Source organism: Ascidia mentula, chromosome 6 (genome assembly GCF_947561715.1).
Source record: "Ascidia mentula chromosome 6, kaAscMent1.1, whole genome shotgun sequence".
NCBI lineage: Eukaryota > Metazoa > Chordata > Ascidiacea > Phlebobranchia > Ascidiidae > Ascidia > Ascidia mentula.
Window position 1 is genome coordinate 225718 of NC_138571.1, and position 18995 is coordinate 244712.

The 18995-nt window shown below is 40.7% G+C and overlaps 1 pseudogene; it reads left to right on the top strand.

Moving 5' to 3' along the window:
• Positions 1-3855: 3855 nt before the first annotated feature.
• LOC145906399 (NACHT, LRR and PYD domains-containing protein 3-like) overlaps positions 3856-18995 on the top strand; it is a 31962-nt pseudogene continuing 16822 nt past the window's right edge.

Here is an 18995-nt window from a genome sequence, read left to right on the forward strand (position 1 = left end):
TTGTGAATGCAAGGAATTGTTAATTATTATCACAAGTGTATGACATCCAAAATCATTTAAATGCATTGGGTTTGTTTCAGGATGTCAGTAAATGTTTGAATTGCTAAAGGAAATTTTTATTCAAGCAATTTCAAAGCGTCGACCGAATAAATAAGTTCTGCCAGAAGAGCTTTGAATTTATTCAATGTTATGCCTGGTAGAGTCAGCAACATATTGAGACTTTTATTGTTGACTTCGTGCAATGAAACCTGCAGGTTTAGGAATTAGGTTTTATTACAGAAAAAGATATTATTTGTTGTATGGTCGAAAGTGAATTGAACGTGGATCAAGTAATAATGAAAGCCTGACCAAACCAAGCCATAAGGTAAGTTATATATTGAATTGAGACGGCCGAATATCATTATTAATTGTTACCATTTCTTAATAACATTTTTTTCATAAAAATTATATTTATTCTATTTTGTTTTAAATCGTTTAAAATCTTTGCAGCCAAAGATGTCATTTTCTTCACCCCAAGAACAAGGTAACGTCAAATCAAATCCTATCTATGTATAAGCGTTTATAACATTACCTGCAGACACGTTGATACATATGTTTGATCTGATTAAAGTTCACATAATCCATACAACATTTAAACATTCATATATCAATCAAGTCAGACAAACCTTTCAAGTCAGACAAACCTTTTCGAGCAGACGATAGAGGCTTAAAGTTGGAATCGAATGTAAACTTCCAAGTCACTTACACGGTTTAATAGTAGTTCTAACAACTAGAATAAAAGTTAAAGTCAGAAAATTTTAGTTTTCTGCATGACATATTTTTCAACTAATATCGCAATATTATTAAAGTTTGTTGAGTAGAAATCGATTCGTTTGTAATTCAAGTGTTAAACGTTGCTCGTCAGACAGCGATTAAATGTACTTCGGTGTTAAAGGAACGTTTTCCACACATCGTACATTACAAGTTGTGCACAGTCAACACCATGGGACAGTATGTAACCAAGGTTACTTATGTACACAATACACTAGTCAACAGTGCTTACCTTTTGTTTGAACTAAAGTTGCCAACGCTTCATTCGGAGTACGAACATAATATCGCGATTGGTGAAATCTCACACAAACACCGGTTGTGGAATGATTACTTGTGTTACCGAAGTTGGTTGGCGACCTTGAAATTCTGCCTAACCTTCAAGGGGCGAGATATCTTAGATCTAAACTAATACCTTACCCAACCCAAACTGCGATTTCGACTTGGTGAACATTCAAGTTAACATGCAGTCCTGCACTGAAGGCCTTTCGCTAAAATCTGGGAACGCGCGGCCAAGGTGGACTCTCATGTGTGACAGGACCGTAATGCACATGAAGTATAAAACATAAAAATACACGAGCAACGTTTTTATTTTTATTGGGAAATGACCAATTAGCGTGTTACAAATCTACGACGTTACCAAAACTATAACGGATTCCTGGAGAAATTCCAAGCCCAAAATTAAGTGGTGACGAGTGCCGCCTGACGTCACATAGAAACACGTGGTGATAACCAGTCCTCACAATCGAACATTCGTAGAGATTTTCCCCTGAGCAAAACTAATCTACCATGAACTCTAGATAAGCGTCAATTTGGTCCAACGGGGAGATTTTAAGTCATTACCAACGTCTCTGAACACTGTTGGTTAATCAAAGAAACATTGCCCCAGTATCTACCAAAGCACACACCAGCCTCAAAACAATGAAAAAGTTGACAAAACGTTTACATGTTTTGCGTACAGTTAGAATAACAACATGTAAAATGCAATCAGAGGTGTTCCACAATAGTTGAACTTTTCGAAGCACAATTTTGATGTCTTTTTGGAACGTCTTCATAAATTCTTGAGCAAAGACCAGAAATTATTTAAAACCCACAAACCCAATGTTTATTATTGGAACTGGAACACATTAGTTTGGTGTTGGATAATTTAGGGATTTGCACATTCTACACTTTAAACCAAGTTACATCACAAAAAAATCGCAATTTAAGTTAATCACAAACAGTCCTTGTACAACATTTTTGGAGTAATTGCATGACCAATGCCAAAACCTTTGAATTACTGTGGCGAATAAAAAATGCATGCATGATTTGCCTTTTTGCCAAGTAACTTTGGCATCAATCTTAGACTCAATCGTTTTCCTTTACACAAATTTATCAACACAACACATATTGTGTTTCTACATTAGCCTTTTACATAGCTTAGCTTTCGTACAACTATATCCCCAAGGCACTTAAATTACTTACGACCATTGTATGCAACAACTTGCCTGAATGGCGGCCATTATTGTTGGCCGAGGATGCATTGGCTGCAATTTCAATGCAACATCAGTCCTTACATCAGGCAAGTGGCCATCCCCAGCTATTGTGGTTGATCAGGAATTTAGATTCCTTGGCTAATTATGCCTCCTTCATTATTATCACGCATACACGATTACCTCACATGCAATTTCCATATTCATAAATTATCGACGACTGGGGTATTTGATGACACAGATTATCTGCTTTCGGCTTTGTAGTAGAACGGATTGTTGTTATTATTATGCTTGTGCTCACATTGATTCGATACAAATTGGGATTGCGTTGTTTTTATTAACTCACTCTTGCAATGTTCTCTTGTTGTTTGATCTTATTTTTATTTTTTCTGTAGTTTGCTGTTTGTTTCATTTTCCTTCTTTTGTTTATGTTATAGACATCTGTGTCCATTTTAGTAAAGTTTTGTGTCGCAGTTATTACAGTTTCTCGTATACCTGACCATAGTGGTGCTGGCTGATAAGGACTCCATTGCCCTCCTGTCAGCATCAACCGACAAAACAATTAGTTTTTCTCACTCAAATCAGTTCTGTGATTATTCTTTGTTGTTTGCGAAATAAATTGACTTAAGATTATTCTGATGGAAACACAAAACATTACAATACTCTACATACACAATTTAGCGACCAAGTTTCCATTAAAACAACTTCAACATCTTTAAGAGCCAAGGAAACAACCGGCCTTTGTCACTGATTATTTCGCCCGCCAGCATCCCGACATAATATATCCAACAAAATCCAACATAATATATGTGCAAAAACATAATAATTGAGAGCTGCAGACAGGGTGGACACACTCTTATTTTTTTGTAAGGTCTTATCAGTGCAGCTGTTGACTGTGGCCCTGTGCTAGCTTTTACACTAGCGGGCACACTAGTCTCCATTTTGTGGTACCTTTCGACCAAACTAACTACCAACAGAGTAAGAGACCTTACAGGTCGAAACAGAGTGTACACCCTGTCTGCAGCCCTCAACAACACAAAAACCTCTCCATTTCTTCCACGCTATTCAAACTACAGAACATTCTTACAAAGTATTGCCTGGTTTTCGGACATTTCGTCCTTCGCGTTTCGACTACTGATGAACCGAAACAGGTATTTTTATATTCGGCCGAAACCGAATATTCGGCAAAAGTTGCCGAATTAATTCGGCCGAATAAACCGAAACTAATTTTGGTATTCACCTCTTTAAACGGAATAAATTTAAACAAAACGTGTACTGGATTGGGTCCAATCCTATATCATACAGCCTTTTTCGGCACTGAAAGAATAACCTCGTCTTCTGTACCAACTGCTTAAAGTTGATTTTTATCATTTCTGTGAAAGTCAACAAATGAAACGAACACATTCGTACAGCGTACTAGTGTTGCATGCAGTAAAAAAGTTTAGGTTTCGGCCGAATTTTGCAGAAATATTCGGCCGAAACCGAATAATTGCGTAAACCTTAGTTTCGGCCGAATAAATTCGGCAAACCGAACTTTCGGTGCATCCCTAGTTTCGACTACAAATCGTTTCGGGGCATGGGTTTTGTCCAATCACAACACCTTGAAGCGACAAGTGGCGGAACTTTATCCGTTCTCGAAGGTACATTTTATTACGTCATAAAGCAATATAATCAAACAACTGAGTGTCAGTTTTTGTTGAGTGAAACAGGACAAAAATTTTCGCCATTGTTTAATCAACACATGCAAATACGTTGCGTCATAGATTTTATTTGATTATGTGGGTGTTTCATGTTACAAAACACGACTTTACCGGTTAATCTTCTTACTTTGTGACATCAAGAACCAACGCGTATGCATTCATTCTTTGTTCTACAAAACACCAGTCACGTTCCACTAAAAAAAGTTAAAAACAAACTTTGTTGTAGGCGAAGAACTGAAGTCAACTTTGAAAGTCAAAGTGGAATCCATCGCCAGTGAAGAATCATCACTTGCAGAAATTACCCAACGAAACATAACACCAGTCAACCTATCCATAGTCAGCAAACCACAACAAATAGATGACGAGTTTCAAGCAGAAGGACATTACCATCGTAGAGAGGAGTTGGTTAAAGTTTACGATCGACCATCCGGTGACATCAGCCCTGAAGAAATGTTTACTCGTGCAAAGCAAACAGCACAAAGAGAGGCAGAACAGAAATTTAAACCCAAACAAGTGGAAGCAAAACGCCAGTACGTGGAAAAGCATGGAAATATTGTCGGCGTTGTCGGTCAAGCGGGCATCGGAAAAACAACTTCATGCAAAAAATGGGCTTTACAAGCTTTGCATACAGAGTTGTTTGGGAAAATATCCTTCATCTTCTACGTTGTAATCCGAAATATCAATTTTGAAACAAGCATGACTCTTTCTTCGGTTTCTTCTCCATGCCATGCTACTTAGCTGGGAATACAATCCAGAGGTAGCTCAAGGGATAATGCAAGCAATCAATGGTGATCCAGATGTTTTCTTTGTTTTCGACGGAGTCGATGAAGCAGCTTTTAAATCATTCTCAAGTAAATCTCCCACTCCCCTGTTGGATAAAGAGAACAAAGCAGAAATTTATCTGAAGCATTTGTTGAGTGGAAATTTGCTTCCACGTTCCCGGAAGATATTCACGTCAAGACCAGCTCCATTCTATAAACTCCATCCTTCACATCGACCAAGGTTTATTGTCCAGATACTCGGCTTAACTCCAAACTCACAGAGAGAACTTGGACAACAGATATGCGGTGCAAGATATGACTCTGTACAGAACAAACTTGAACAAAACACCAACATGTTCTCTTACTGTTATGTTCCGGTTAATTTCATACTGACAGTCAACTACCTGCTGAGTCATGATGATGATATTCAGCATATTTCGCTTACCCGTGTTCTGGCATCTACTTGTGTTCAATACTCACAAACTGAACACCTGAAGAATGAAAATAGACAGTTGAACGAACTTTCAAAACTGGCCTGGGACGGATTTCGGAACAAGAAAATTGTATTCAAAGTACAAGATTTCAAAATCGCAAAACTAAATGACTCAACAGTTCATGCATTTGTGAATACCTCAATTACGAAGCAGGGAAACTTAAAGTTGACAATACTGGACGGACATAAACGTAGATATTTTTCACATCTCATTTGGCAAGAATTCTTCTCCGCGGTTTACCTGATGACGATCATGCCTTTAAAAGAATTCAAGAAACAATACACCCGACTTACCAAGGACAGATGGGAGGTTGTTGCCAAGTTCGCGTTCGGAATTTGCGATTCTTCAGTTTTCAACTATATTGAAGCCGTAGTTCCTGGATGTTCACGTGAAGATTGGAAAGCGAAGAAGAAGCTGCTGAAGGATCTCGCATCGTCGTGTATGGGAGAACCAACCAAGGAAGCGATACTTCGATGTTGCAGCTGGTCTCATGAAGCGAACGATAAGGAGATAACTTCATTCGTGTCCTCCTTACTCCCTGATGAGATCGACCTCAGTAAAACATCGCTCCGCCTGACCGACCTCAGTGACTCATCGCTCCTCCTGACCGACCTCGAGAATCTCACCTTCGTGATTCAAAGGAGAAGCAAACCGGTAAGATGTTGTTTATGCATTTTAAAACCAGTAAATTATTATGTGATTCAAAAGGCATTGTATGATACACCTTGGCTGTTGTTTTGTACGCCGGTCGCAAGCATGTTTTACAAATCAGGCAGAGATTTTGGATTATTGGAGAATGACATCATTCAAAAGTAGCGAAGAGGGAAAGTGTGTTACCCGAGTTCGCTCACGCTTAACGCATCCGCTAGCGTGGTCCTGTTTCGCGTTTTTGGCTTTGACAAGCCTAGATTAGTCATCGCGTCACTTTATCGCCCGGTAATGGATTCCATTGCCCCGCATGCAGGAAACATGTGACTATGATTCGGTTCAGAGAAATCCACAACATAGCGACTGGGGGCCCGAATCCAGTTGTCCGACGTCGAAGCCACGCTAAGTTAATGGAAAACATCTGTGTGCCGGGGTCATTATACAACTCGACAGCTTTACCTCGGTGAAATTCAACTACTGATGTCGGTACCCAATGTCGCACTGTCAGGCGTCAACGGGCAAACGCGAAATCGTTTCGCTGCGCCCACGCCCCCTGTTGCGACCTATTTGTCAAATATGAGCCTCAAGCCGAGCCTTAACAATAATATTTATGATTGATAGGAAGTTTATTTGATTAACGCATGTGACATAAGCTTGCACGTGAGTTTTGTTTCTTGTGTTTTCCCAACCTGACTTTACTTGAAAACCTGATGCAAACATTCCAACAATATTTATTTACCATGAACAATTTTGGACACGAAATTAACAAACGCCATTATACCAACGCCAAACTTAGTGAATTTACGCCAAAACGCTCAGGGGAAGTTGAAGAATCATGCAATCCAAACAGAGCACAACTTGACAGCACCCATTATATAAAGCGGAGAACAAAGACAACTAACGGTCAGCGGAGATCAAGGAAAGGACGATTACTAAAAGACGTTAAAGGACAGTTACACGGGGAAAACTTATTGACCAAACTAAACACTTTCAAAGTAGCCATCAAATCACTTGACAAAACAAACTAGACATGTTTGGAAAAACATGTGGTTTGGAAACTAGACATGTTTTGATATTAATTTGACGCCAAAACGGCTGGGAAATAATCACAGTGAAGAACGCGAAAAACACAATTTACGTGAATGTATAACCCTTGCTATCGCTACACTTTGAAATGAAGCACACTTGACAAGACGGCCTAAAAATGACAGACTGGAAATGCAACCTAAGTCCATGAATGCAAACTTAAATATGTAGCGTAATATTAAGCAACACCCCCAATGTGTTACAAAAAGGAAACAGGAAAATCACGATCAACTAACATCGCGCGCCACTGGGCTCCCTGCAATGTCTCTCTCGGTGTCGTTTGATGTCATGAAGTGAAATCCACCTAAAACCAATCATAGATGGAAAATATTATTCACTAAATCAAGCAGAACAAATTAAACATCTTGCCACAATCCTCACAAACCAAACATCGGTTGCACTAATTTGCATGTGATATGACATCATCTGTTGTGGCAAAGTGCATGTTACAAAATCGGCAATGAAATCGTACACGCATGTTTATTGCCAGCTTTTAAGATATGCAATGATCTGCTACGTATCCTGACAGCTTCCATGATGAGACACTTGGAACTTTAAAGTGGATTCGCCCTTATGGATTCTGTTTGTCCATCATTGGATTTCACCTTTGTTTACCTAGATGACATACTGGTTGCGAGTTCCTCGTTAAACCGCACACATCTCAAACAACTTTTCAACGACTTGCTTCCTTGTCATTAACGTGATTAAACGCGTTTTCGGAAAAGAGCAAATTAATTTTTTGGGACATCAAATTGATTGCAACGGTGCTCAGCCACTTCCTGACAAAGTTTTAGCCATTCAACGTTTTCCGCCCCCAACTACGATTAAGGGCCTACAAGAGTTTGCTGGTATGATTAATTTTTTTCATCGATTCATTCCTGCGGCTGCTAAAATCATGTCCGCAATCTATAAACAATTTTCTGGTTAAAATGTACAGTTGCAGTGGACACATGAATTAAATGCCTCCTTTGTAAACGCAAAAATGGCACTGCAACGTGCAACCATTTTGTGCCATCCGCAACCACGGGTTTCAACGGTATTAACCATTGGCGCGGTATTGGAGCAGCAAATCAATGGAATTTGGAAGCCGTTGGCTTTCTTCAGCAAGCATCTGCGACCTGCAGAAACAAAGTACAGCTGTTTTGATCGTGAGCTTTTGGCGTCATATTTTTCTGTTCGCCACTTCCGATATTTTCTTGAAGGTCGAACGTTCACCGCGTACACTGATCACAAGCCTTTAAAATTCACACCGAAGAAGCAGTCGTAACCGCATTCTGCTCGACAGTGACGCCATAAACAAAATGTTGTTGCAGATGCATTGTCCCGGTCGTACATTGCCTCTACAGATCAAGCATATATTGACCTTGATTACAACGCCCTCGCTGCTGCTCAACAAAGCCAAGAAGTACAAGCATACCGCACAGCGCATACCAAGTTAAAGCTTCAAGACATAAAGTTTGAACCCGGTTTAACGCTCTTATGTGACATGTCAACCGGTTCCCCTCGACCAATCATTCCACAACCATGGCAACGTCGTGTATTTGACGTGATTCACGGGTTGGCGCATCCTTCTTTTCGAACCACACAGAAGCTGGTATCAAGTAAATTTGTCTGGCAGGGCATGAATAAGCAAGTTCTCACATGGGCTCAACAGTGCAATGCTTGTCAGAAGGCAAAAGTTGGCAGACAAACGCGTGCACCATTGAAGCATTATCCTACAGCTGCATGCCGTTTCCAACACATCAACGTTGGCATTGTTGGGCCACTTCCACAACGCCAAGGTAACAAATACTTATTTACAATCGTTGATCGGTTCACTAGTACTATGTTTCCATGTCGCGATTTGGCTTAGCCCAAAATGTTTGGTCCATGTTTTACGTTTTGGTCCCAAAACGGGTCGTGTTTCCATGTCGCGTACGCATTCAAGCGTAACAATTTTTCGCCCTTCACTGATCGTGTCGCGGGGTTTTTGAAAGTGCGAAAACCTGACAAATCGTCTCTATCGGACGTTTTGTCTCAAAAAAGTTGGATTCGAACTGTGTGGCAGTTGTTTTAGTGTCTTTCCGCACTTTTAATTATTTTTTTCCAATTGTGTGCATAGTACAATAAGCATGGTTCAACCTTGAAAACAGATTGGCAAAGTTCTTCCAAACAACACAAGAGGTATGTTTAACTTGACTTTTATTACTAATAATGAAAAAAACAACCACTGTCAATCTTACAGATATTTGAGAATCACTGGAGAGAGATGATTACTGCCATACAAGTGCAAAACTGGACAAAATTATGAATGTTTTACATTGTCCTTTACTTGTTGAATGAGCAAAGCTTTATTGCAAAAAAAAATAAACAAAATGGTCAGAACATGTTGTCACAGTCCTTGCTTGTCGGGCCACAACTTCTAATCCTGGTGCTTTTTTAAGAGTGTTTGTGCATCTTCACAAGGGTAATGGAAATGTAGCATGTTCAACAATTTAAATGAACTTTGACTTCCAGAACTATTTTCTAGTTCATTTTCTTGCATAACTCATTAATAAGTGTATTTCAACAACAGTTGGTCATTGTGCTAGCTGTGGATCTGGGAAAATGACACAAAAAAATCATTCTATGTGTTTTATCTCCAAAGCTATTAAGTACCTAATCTGATGCAGTTATCTAGAATGTGGAAAAGCTATTGTGTTCACCAATTTGTAATACCATATATTGCATGAACATGCAAAAACTTTTATATGGTTATCAATGCATCCACAGCACTCTTGTCCACTTTCTAAGTTAAATTTATGCACAAAACTTACCATCAAAATGTTACATTTAAAACTGCAGTTCAACATAACATCCATGCATAAAAGGATGAGAAAGGCATATAATCCACTTGCAAAGTAATAAAACGCCCCTTGCTACCCATCAAAAAAGAAATATATTCACAATAAAAGCGATTAACGGAGGCTGTAAGTGACTGAGGACATTCATTTAAACACCGTGCAAAACGCGCGTTAAATTAATCGAAAAAGCTGCTGTTTACTGCGCAAAAAACTACTAAACCCTGCAGCAGTCATTACATGGCCGAAAAATTACTTGGCCAAAGTCAGTTAAGGACCACCTATTTTGATGGCCCAAAAATTCAGCCGTTTTGGCCAAGTACTCGGCCTGCGTCATTTGCGTCACTTCCATATTTGGTCACATGGCCCAAATACATGGGCAAAACTCGCGACATGGAAACATAGTATAGGTGGCCTGAGGCTATACCTATGCCCGATGCTACCACAGAAACTTGCGCACGTGCTCTTGTTCACCATTGGATAGCCAGATTTGGCGTTCCATCTCAAGTTACCTCCGATAGAGGTTCGCAATTTACATCGCATCTGTGGGCGACTGTTCCAATGTTATTGGTATTAAGCGCAACTGCACAACAGCTTTCCACCCTCAGGCAAATGGTCTTGTGAAACGTTTTCACCGACACTCAAAAAGTTCCTTAATGGTCAGACTCAACTCTTCAAATAGGATAGATGAGGTGCCATGGGTGTTGCTGGGAATCAGGGCCATGCCGAAAGATGATCTTTAATCCTCCAGCGGTGAGCTGGTATATGGCGAACCGATCGCTGTACCGGGTGATTGCATTCCGCACACCACCACTGCCGTTGAACCCCCGCAATTTCTCAAATCGCTTCGCAGTTCCGTTTCCCGTGTTCTACCTGTACCAATGTCCCGCCATCGAACTTATCGTACTTTTGTTCCTGATTTGCTTTTTACTTGCGAGTATGTGTTTGTTCGGAAAGATGGATACCGTCCTCCTTTAAATTCTCCATATCAGGGACCATTACATGTTGTAAAGCGCAACGACAAATTTTTTGTGTTAGATATTTCTGGAACTCAGCAAACAGTCTCCATTGATCGCCTTAAGCCGGCCTTTATTGATGCAACACAGCCAGTTCTTACACCAAAGGCTAAAAAGAGAGGCCAACCTCCAAAAGGTAGAAAACCCGCTTCTGGGGGGGAGTAATGTAGCGACATAATATGTTGTATGGATGTACCGTCGCGGGTTGCGTTATTTTCAGTGCGTGTTGCCTTTTTCTTCCGATTCTCTCACGTGTCACTTGTCACGCCATGTTCGCATCATTCGATTTACTACGAATAAAGAGCAATCACGTCACAGGTTACACTCATTTGCATGTGATATGACATCATCGGTTTTGGTAAAATACATTTTCCACCCTCTCTTTTCCATTCTGCAAATGTTTTCTTTGCAGAACTTTTTAAATTCATATTTTTTTCAACCCTGTGTCGAAGTACTGAAATCGTCGGATTGTCAGCATTAACCTTGGGTCGAAATTTACAAATCAATTATTATATTTCCATTAAAATCAAACCACCAGCATGAAGATCTCTTGATAACACATCGTCTCATTATCTTGAACAAATAATCTAACAAACCTGGAATGTGATTTTCCCATAACCTTCTTTGTTTGTTTAAGCAGTAACACTGAAAATGACCTAAATTCATGCTCAGCATTCTCCTCTACCCTTCTTAATGAAGCTGAAATTACGTCAGCATTCCAATTCGGACGTCTTTACCCTGAAGGAGAAGCAACAAACAATCTCAACAAACTCAACACTGTCCTTAACACGCGCTTTTGAGCAAAACATTTGCGTCGTTTTGGTTTCGTTTCCTATGCATTTTGCCTCATTTTTCCTTCTATTCTGGCAGCCTTGCGAACTTCTTGCAAAGAGACGACGTAAATCGCACCTAACTCAAAGAAGCGAATTTTCGAAAAAATTCTTTTTGCTACAAATTTTCCAACGCCAAACGTTGTGTAATGTCGACCCTGATTGACAACACGCACGTGGTTAAACGCACAGTTTTCATGCCGGGTCAAATTTACTCGCAATACGTGGTGCCTTACTTTTCTTGATGTACTTCAAAACGCACTGAACCCTCATCAATCGCTAAAGTACGCGTTGTAATTTCCCGTTCGCCCGATGCCCTGGGGTGGGTTGCGATGAAAATAAACACGTTGTATCGATTGTGTTAAGGTTGCTGTAAAATTCACGGTGTAAATACACGAACGTATCGCGCGATCACTTTGTGTTCGTTTCAAAGATTTCAAATGACTGAAGTAAATCAAAGAAACCGAGATCCTCAAGCGGCCACGGTTTGAATATGAGGTTGGACGGCATTGCACGAAATTGCCTGAATATAATCTTGCGTCGGTCGTGATCGTGTTTCGCAAAGCAGGCGGAGATTTTGGACTTCTGCGATAAATGCAATGAAAACATTCAAATACAGTTAATAAGGAAACTGTCTTACCCGAGGTTGCTCACGCTCAACGCATCCGCTAACGTGGTCCTGTTTCGCGTTTTTGGCTTTGACAAGCCTAGATTAGTCATCGCGTCACTTTATCGCCCGGCAATGGATTCCATTTCCTCGCATGCAGGAAACATGTGACTTTGATTCGGTTCATAGAAATCCACAACGTAGCGAAGTGGGTCCCGAATCGTGTTGTCCGACGTCGAAGTCACGCTAAGTTAATGAAAAACTCGGGAGCTTTACCTCGTTGGGATTCGATTACTGATGTCGGTACCCGGTGTCGCACTGTCAGGCGTCAACGGGCAAACGCGAAATCGTTTCGCTGCGTCCACGCCACCAATGTGTTACAAAGAGGAAACAGGAAAATCACGATCAACTTACATCACGCGCTTATGCGCTCAAGCGCAAACAAATTAAACGTACATCTTGCCACAGGTCTTGCAAACCGCACATCGGTTACACTCATTTGCATGTGATATGACATCATCGGTTTTGCCAAAATGCAAATTAATTATTACTTGTTTGATTCGTGTTTTCAACTTATTGTTTTTTGATATCACTTATCTGTGTTGTTATTCACACTTTGTTTAACATTGATATTATTTCATTCAGCTGAAGATGCTCAACCTCTCGGGCAACAATATAGAAGACCGTGGTGCGGTTTACGTGGGCGACTGCATTCAAAACATTGAACAAGTGGATCTGCGTGAATGCGGCCTGACAAGCGTTGGTGCCAAACATCTACTCGAGAAGATTAAACTGTTGAAGAAACCGGTGAGTGATTTCATGTCTTAGTCGGAATAAAAATGTAAAGCATCGAAATTAAATCAACAAACTACGTCAGTTCAATGCTGACAGTATTCATGTCTCCATGTAACTCCTAACTGTAGTATTTCCACTTATACCCAGACTAATAATGGACATTATATGACTCCCAGGACACTTAATGTGATGTTTCTGAATTGAAACCTGGAGTTTCGGTAAAAATGGTCGAAAAATGTTTTTGACAATTTGGCGCAGCAGTAACCACAATTGGCGACTTTAAGTTTGAAATTCTTGAGGGTGAAATTTACATTAGTATTTTACAACATGTGAGACGTGATACCCACGTGGGTCGCTTTATGTATTTCCAGGGGTTACAATTGAGGGTGAATTTTGCTAAAGATTTAATCAAAAAACTATAAAATAAACTGGTTTTAACAAAGACGGTTCTACATACGAAACAGTAAAATCACGATCAACTTACATCGAGCGCCACTGGGCTCCCCTGCAATGTCTCTCTCGGTGTCGTTTGATGTCGAGAAGTGAAATAAACCTAAATGCAGTCATGTATGGAAAATATTATTCACTAAATCAAGCAGAATAAATTAAACGTACATCTTGCCACAATCCTCACAAACCAAACATCGGTTGCATTCATTTACATATGATATGTCCTCATCGGTTTTGGCAAAGTGCTTGCCACAAAATCCGCAATGAAATCGTACACGCATGTTTATTGCCAGCTTTTAAGATATGCAATGATCTGCTACGTACCATGACAGCCTGCATGATGAGACACTTGGAACTTTCAAATGGATTCGCCCTGATGGATTCTGTTTGTCAATCATTGGATTTCACCTTTGTTTACCTAGATGAGATACTGGTTGCGAGTTCCTCGTTAAACCGCACATATCTCAAACAACTTTTCAACGACTTGCAGACAATGGCCTTGTTCTTAACGTGAATAAATGCGTTTTCGGACAAACGCAAATTGATTTTCTGGGACATCGACTTGATTGCAAAGGAAGTTTGCGATTAATTAGCGCACATTTTGCTAGAAATTTTCCAGCGCAAAACGTTGTGTAATGTCGACCCTGATTGACAACACTCACGTGGTTAAACGCACAGTTTTCATGCCGGGTCAAATTTACTCGCAAAACGTGGTGACTTACTTTTCTTGATGTACTTTAAAACACACTTACCCCTCATCAATCGCTAAAGTACGCGTTGTAATTTCCCGTTCGCCCGCTGCCCTGGGATGGGTTCAGATGAAAATAAACACGTTGTATCGATTGTGTTAAGGTCGCTGTAAAATTCACGATGTAAATACACGAATGTACCGCGCGATCACTTTGTGTTCGATTTAAAGCTTTCAAATGACTGAAGTAAATCAAAGAATCCGAGAACCTCACGCGGCCACGGTTTGAATATGAGGTTGGACGGCATTGCCCGAAATTGCCTGAATATAATCTTGTGTCGGTCGCAAGCGTGTTTAGCAAACCAGGCGGAGATGTGTGAGTTCTCTGATAAATGCAATGAAAACATTCAAATACAGTTAATAAGGAAACTGTCTTACCCGAAGTCGCTCACGTTTAACGCATCCGCTAACTTGGTCCTGTTTCGCGTTTTTGGCTTTGACAAGCCTAGATTAGTCATCGCTTCACTTTATCGCCCGGTAATGGATTCCATTTCCTCGCATGCAGGAAACACGTGACTTTGATTCGGTTCAAAGAAGTCCACATCGTAGCGAAGTGGGTCCCGAATCGTGTTGTCCGACGTCGAAGTCACGCTAAGTTAATGAAAAACTAGGGAGCTTTACCTCGTTTGGATTCGACTACTGATGTCGTTACCCGGTGTCGCACTGTCAGGCGTCAACGGGCAAACGCGAAATCGTTTCGCTGCGCCCACGCCCCCAATGTGTTACAAAGAGGAAACAGGAAAATCACGATCAACTTACATCGCGCGCTTATGCGCTCAAGCGCGAACAAATTAAACGTACATCTTGCCACAGGTCTCGCAAACCGCACATCGGTTACACTCATTTGCATGTGATATGACGTCATCGGTTTGGCAAAATGCAAATTAATTATTGTTTGTTTAAATTGGGGTTTTCAACTTATTGTTTTTTGATATCACTTATCTGTGTTGTTATTCACACTTTGTTTAACATTGATATGATTTTTTTCAGCTGAAGATGCTCAAGCTCTGGGGCAACAATATAGAAGACCGTGGGGCGGTTTACGTGGTCGACTGCATCCATAACATTGAACAAGTGTATCTGGGTGAATGCGGCCTGACAAGCGTTGGTGCCAAACATCTATTCGAGAAGATTAAACTGTTGAAGACACCGGTGAGTGATTTCATGTCTTAGTCGGAATAAAAAAGTAAAGCATCGAAATTAAAGCAACAAACTACGTCAGTTCAATGCTGACAGTATTCATGTCTCCATGTAACTCCTAACTGTAGCATTTTCCCTTATACCGAGACTAATAATGGACATTATATGAATCCCAGGACACTTGATGTGATGTTTCTAAATTGAAACCTGGAGTTTCGGTAAAAATGGTCGAAAAATGTTGTTGACAATTTGGCGCAGCAGTAACCACAATCTTTAAGTTTGAAATTCTTGAGGGTGAAATTTACATTAGTATTTTGCAACATGTGAGACGTGATACCCACGTGGTTCGCTTTATGTATTTCCAGGGGTTACAATTGAGGGTGAATTTTTGCCCAAGATTTAATCAAAAAACTATAAAATAAACTGGTTTTATCAAAGACGGTTCTACATACGAAACAGGAAAATCAAGATCAACTAACATTGCGCGCCACTGGGCTCCCCCGCAATGTCTCTCTCGGTGTCGTTTGATGTCGTGAAGTGAAATAAACCTAAATGCAATCATGGATACAAAATATTATTCACTAAATCAAGCTGAACAAATTAAACATCTTGCCACAATCCCCACAAACCGAACATCGGTTACATTTATTTTCATATGCTATGACCTCATCAGTTTTGGCAAAGTGCATGTTACAAAATCCGCAATGAAATCGTACACGCATGTTTATTGCCAGCTTTTAAGATATGCAATGATCTGCTACTTACCATGACAGCCTCCATCATGAGACACTTGGAACTTTCAAATGGATTCGCCCTGATGGATTCTGTTTGTCAATCATTAGATTTCACCTTTGTTCACGTAGATGACATACTGGTTGCGAGTTCCTCGTTAAACCGCACACATCTCAAACAACTTTTCAACGATTGCAGCCTTGTCATTAACGTGAATAAATGCGTTTTCGGAAAAGCACAAATTGATTTTCTGGGACATTGAATTGAATGCAAAGGTGCTCAGCCAATTCCTGACAAAGTTTTAGCCATTCAACGTTTTCCGCCCCCAACTACGATTAAGGGCCTACAAGAGTTTGCTGGTATGATTAATTTTTATCATCGTTTCTTTCTTGCGGCTGCTAAAATCATGTCCCAAATCTATAAACAATTTTCTGCTGAAAATTTACAGCTGCAGTGGACACCTGAATTAAATGCCTCCTTTAAAAACGCAAAAATGGCTCTGCAACGTGCAACCATTTTGTGCCATTCGCAACCACGGGCTCCAACGGCATTAACCATCGATGCGTCGGATAAAGCTATTGGCGCGGTATTGGAGCAGCAAATCAATGGAATTTGGAAGCCGTTGGCTTTCTTTAGCAAGCATATGCGACCCGCAGAAACAAAGTACAGCTGTTTTGATCGTGAGATTTTGGCGTCATATTTTTCTGTTCGCCACGTTCGATATTTTCTTGAAGGTCGAACGTTCACCGCGTACACTGATCACAAGCCTTTAACATTCGCACCGAAGAAGCAGTCGTAACCGCATTCTGCTCGACAGCAACGCCATAAACAAAATGTTGTTTCAGATGCATTGTCCCGGTCGTACATTGCCTCTGCAGACCATGCACATATTGACCTTGATTACAACGCCCTCGCTGCTGCTCAACAAAGCCAATAAGTACAAGTATACCGCACAGCGCTTACCAAGTTAAAGCTTGAAGACATAAAGTTTGAACCCGGTTTAACGCTCTTATGTGACATGTCAACCGGTTCCCCTCGACCAATCATTCCACAACCATGGCAACGTCGTGTATTTGACGTGATTCACGGGTTGGCGCATCCTTCTGTTCGAACCACACAGAAGCTAGTATCAAGTAAATTTGTCTGGCATGGCATGAATAAGCAAGTTCGCACATGGGCTCAATTGTGCAATGCTTGCCAGAAGGCAAAAGTTGGCAGACACACGCGTGCACCATTGAAGCATTATAGTACAGTTGCAAGCCGTTTTCAACACATCAACGTTGACATTGTTGGGCCTCTTCCACAATGTCAAGGTAACAAATACATATTTACAATCGTTGATCGGTTTACTAGGTGGCCTGGGGCTATACCTATGCCCGATGCTACAACAGAAACTTGCGCACGTGCTCTTATTCACCACTGGATAGCCCGATTTGGCGTTCCATCTCAAGTTACCTCCGATAGAGGTTCGCAATTTACATCGCATCTGTGGGCGACTGTTACCAATGTTATTGGTATTAAGCGCAACTGCACAACAGCTTTCCGCCCTCAGGCAAATGGTCTTGTGGAACGTTTTCACTGGCACTTAATAAGTTCCTTAATGGCCAGACTCAACTCTTCAAATTGGATAGATGAGGTGCCATGGATGTTGCTGGGAATCAGGGCCATGCCGAAAGATGATCTTCAATCCTCCAGCGCTGAGCTGGTATATGGCGAACCGATCGCTGTGCCGGGTGATTGCATTCTGCACACCACCACTGCCGTTGAACCCTCGCAATTTGTTAAAACGCTTCGCAGTTCCGTTTCCCGTGTTCTACCTTTACCAATGTCCCGCCATGTAACTTATCTTACTTTTGTTCCTGATTTGCTTTTTTCTTGCGAGTATGTGTTTGTTCGGAAAGATGGATACCGTCCTCCTTTAAATTCACCATTTCAGGGACTTTTTCATGTTGTGAAGCGCATTGACAAATATTTTGTGTTAGATATTTCTGGAACTCGGCAAACAGTCTCCAATGATCGCCTTAAGCCGGCCTTTATTGATGCAACACAGCCAGTTCTTACACACCAAAGGCTAAAAAAAAGAGGTCGACCTCCAAAAAGTACAAAACCCGCTTCTGGAGGGAGTAATGTAGCGACATAATATATTGCAAAGATGTACCATCGCGGGTTGCGTTATTTTCAGTGCATGTTGCCTTTTTCTTGCGATTCTCTCACGTGTCATGTGTCACGGCATGTTCGCATCATTCGATTCACTGCGAATAAAGAGCATGAAGCACGCCACAGGTTACACTCATTTGCATGTGATATGACATCATCGGTTTTGGTAAAATACATTTTCCACTCTCTCTTTTCCATTCTGCAAATGCTTTCTTTGCAGAACTTTTTAAATTCATTGTTTTTCAATCCGGTGTCGAAGCTTTGCAATCGTCGGATTGTCAGCATTAACCTTGGGTCGAAATTTACAAATCAATTATTATATTTTCATTAAAATCAAACCACCAGCATGAAGATCTCTTGATAACACATCGTCTCATTATCTTGAACAAATAATCTAACAAACCTGGAATGTGATTTTCTCCCAAACGTCATTGTTTGTTTAAGCAGTAAGACTGAAAATGACCCTAATTCATACTCAGCATTCTCCTCAACCCTTCTCACTGAAGTTGAAATTACGTCAGCATTCCAATTCGGACGTCTTCACTTTGAAGGAGAAGCAACAAAAAATCTTAAGAAACTCAACACTGTCTTTAAACACGCGCTTTTGAGCAAAACATTTGCGTCGTTTTGGTTTCGTTTTCTATGCATTTTGCCTCATTTTTCCTTCTATTCTCACAGCCTTGCAAACTTCTTGCAAAGAGACGGCGTAAATCGCACGTAACTCAAAGAAGCG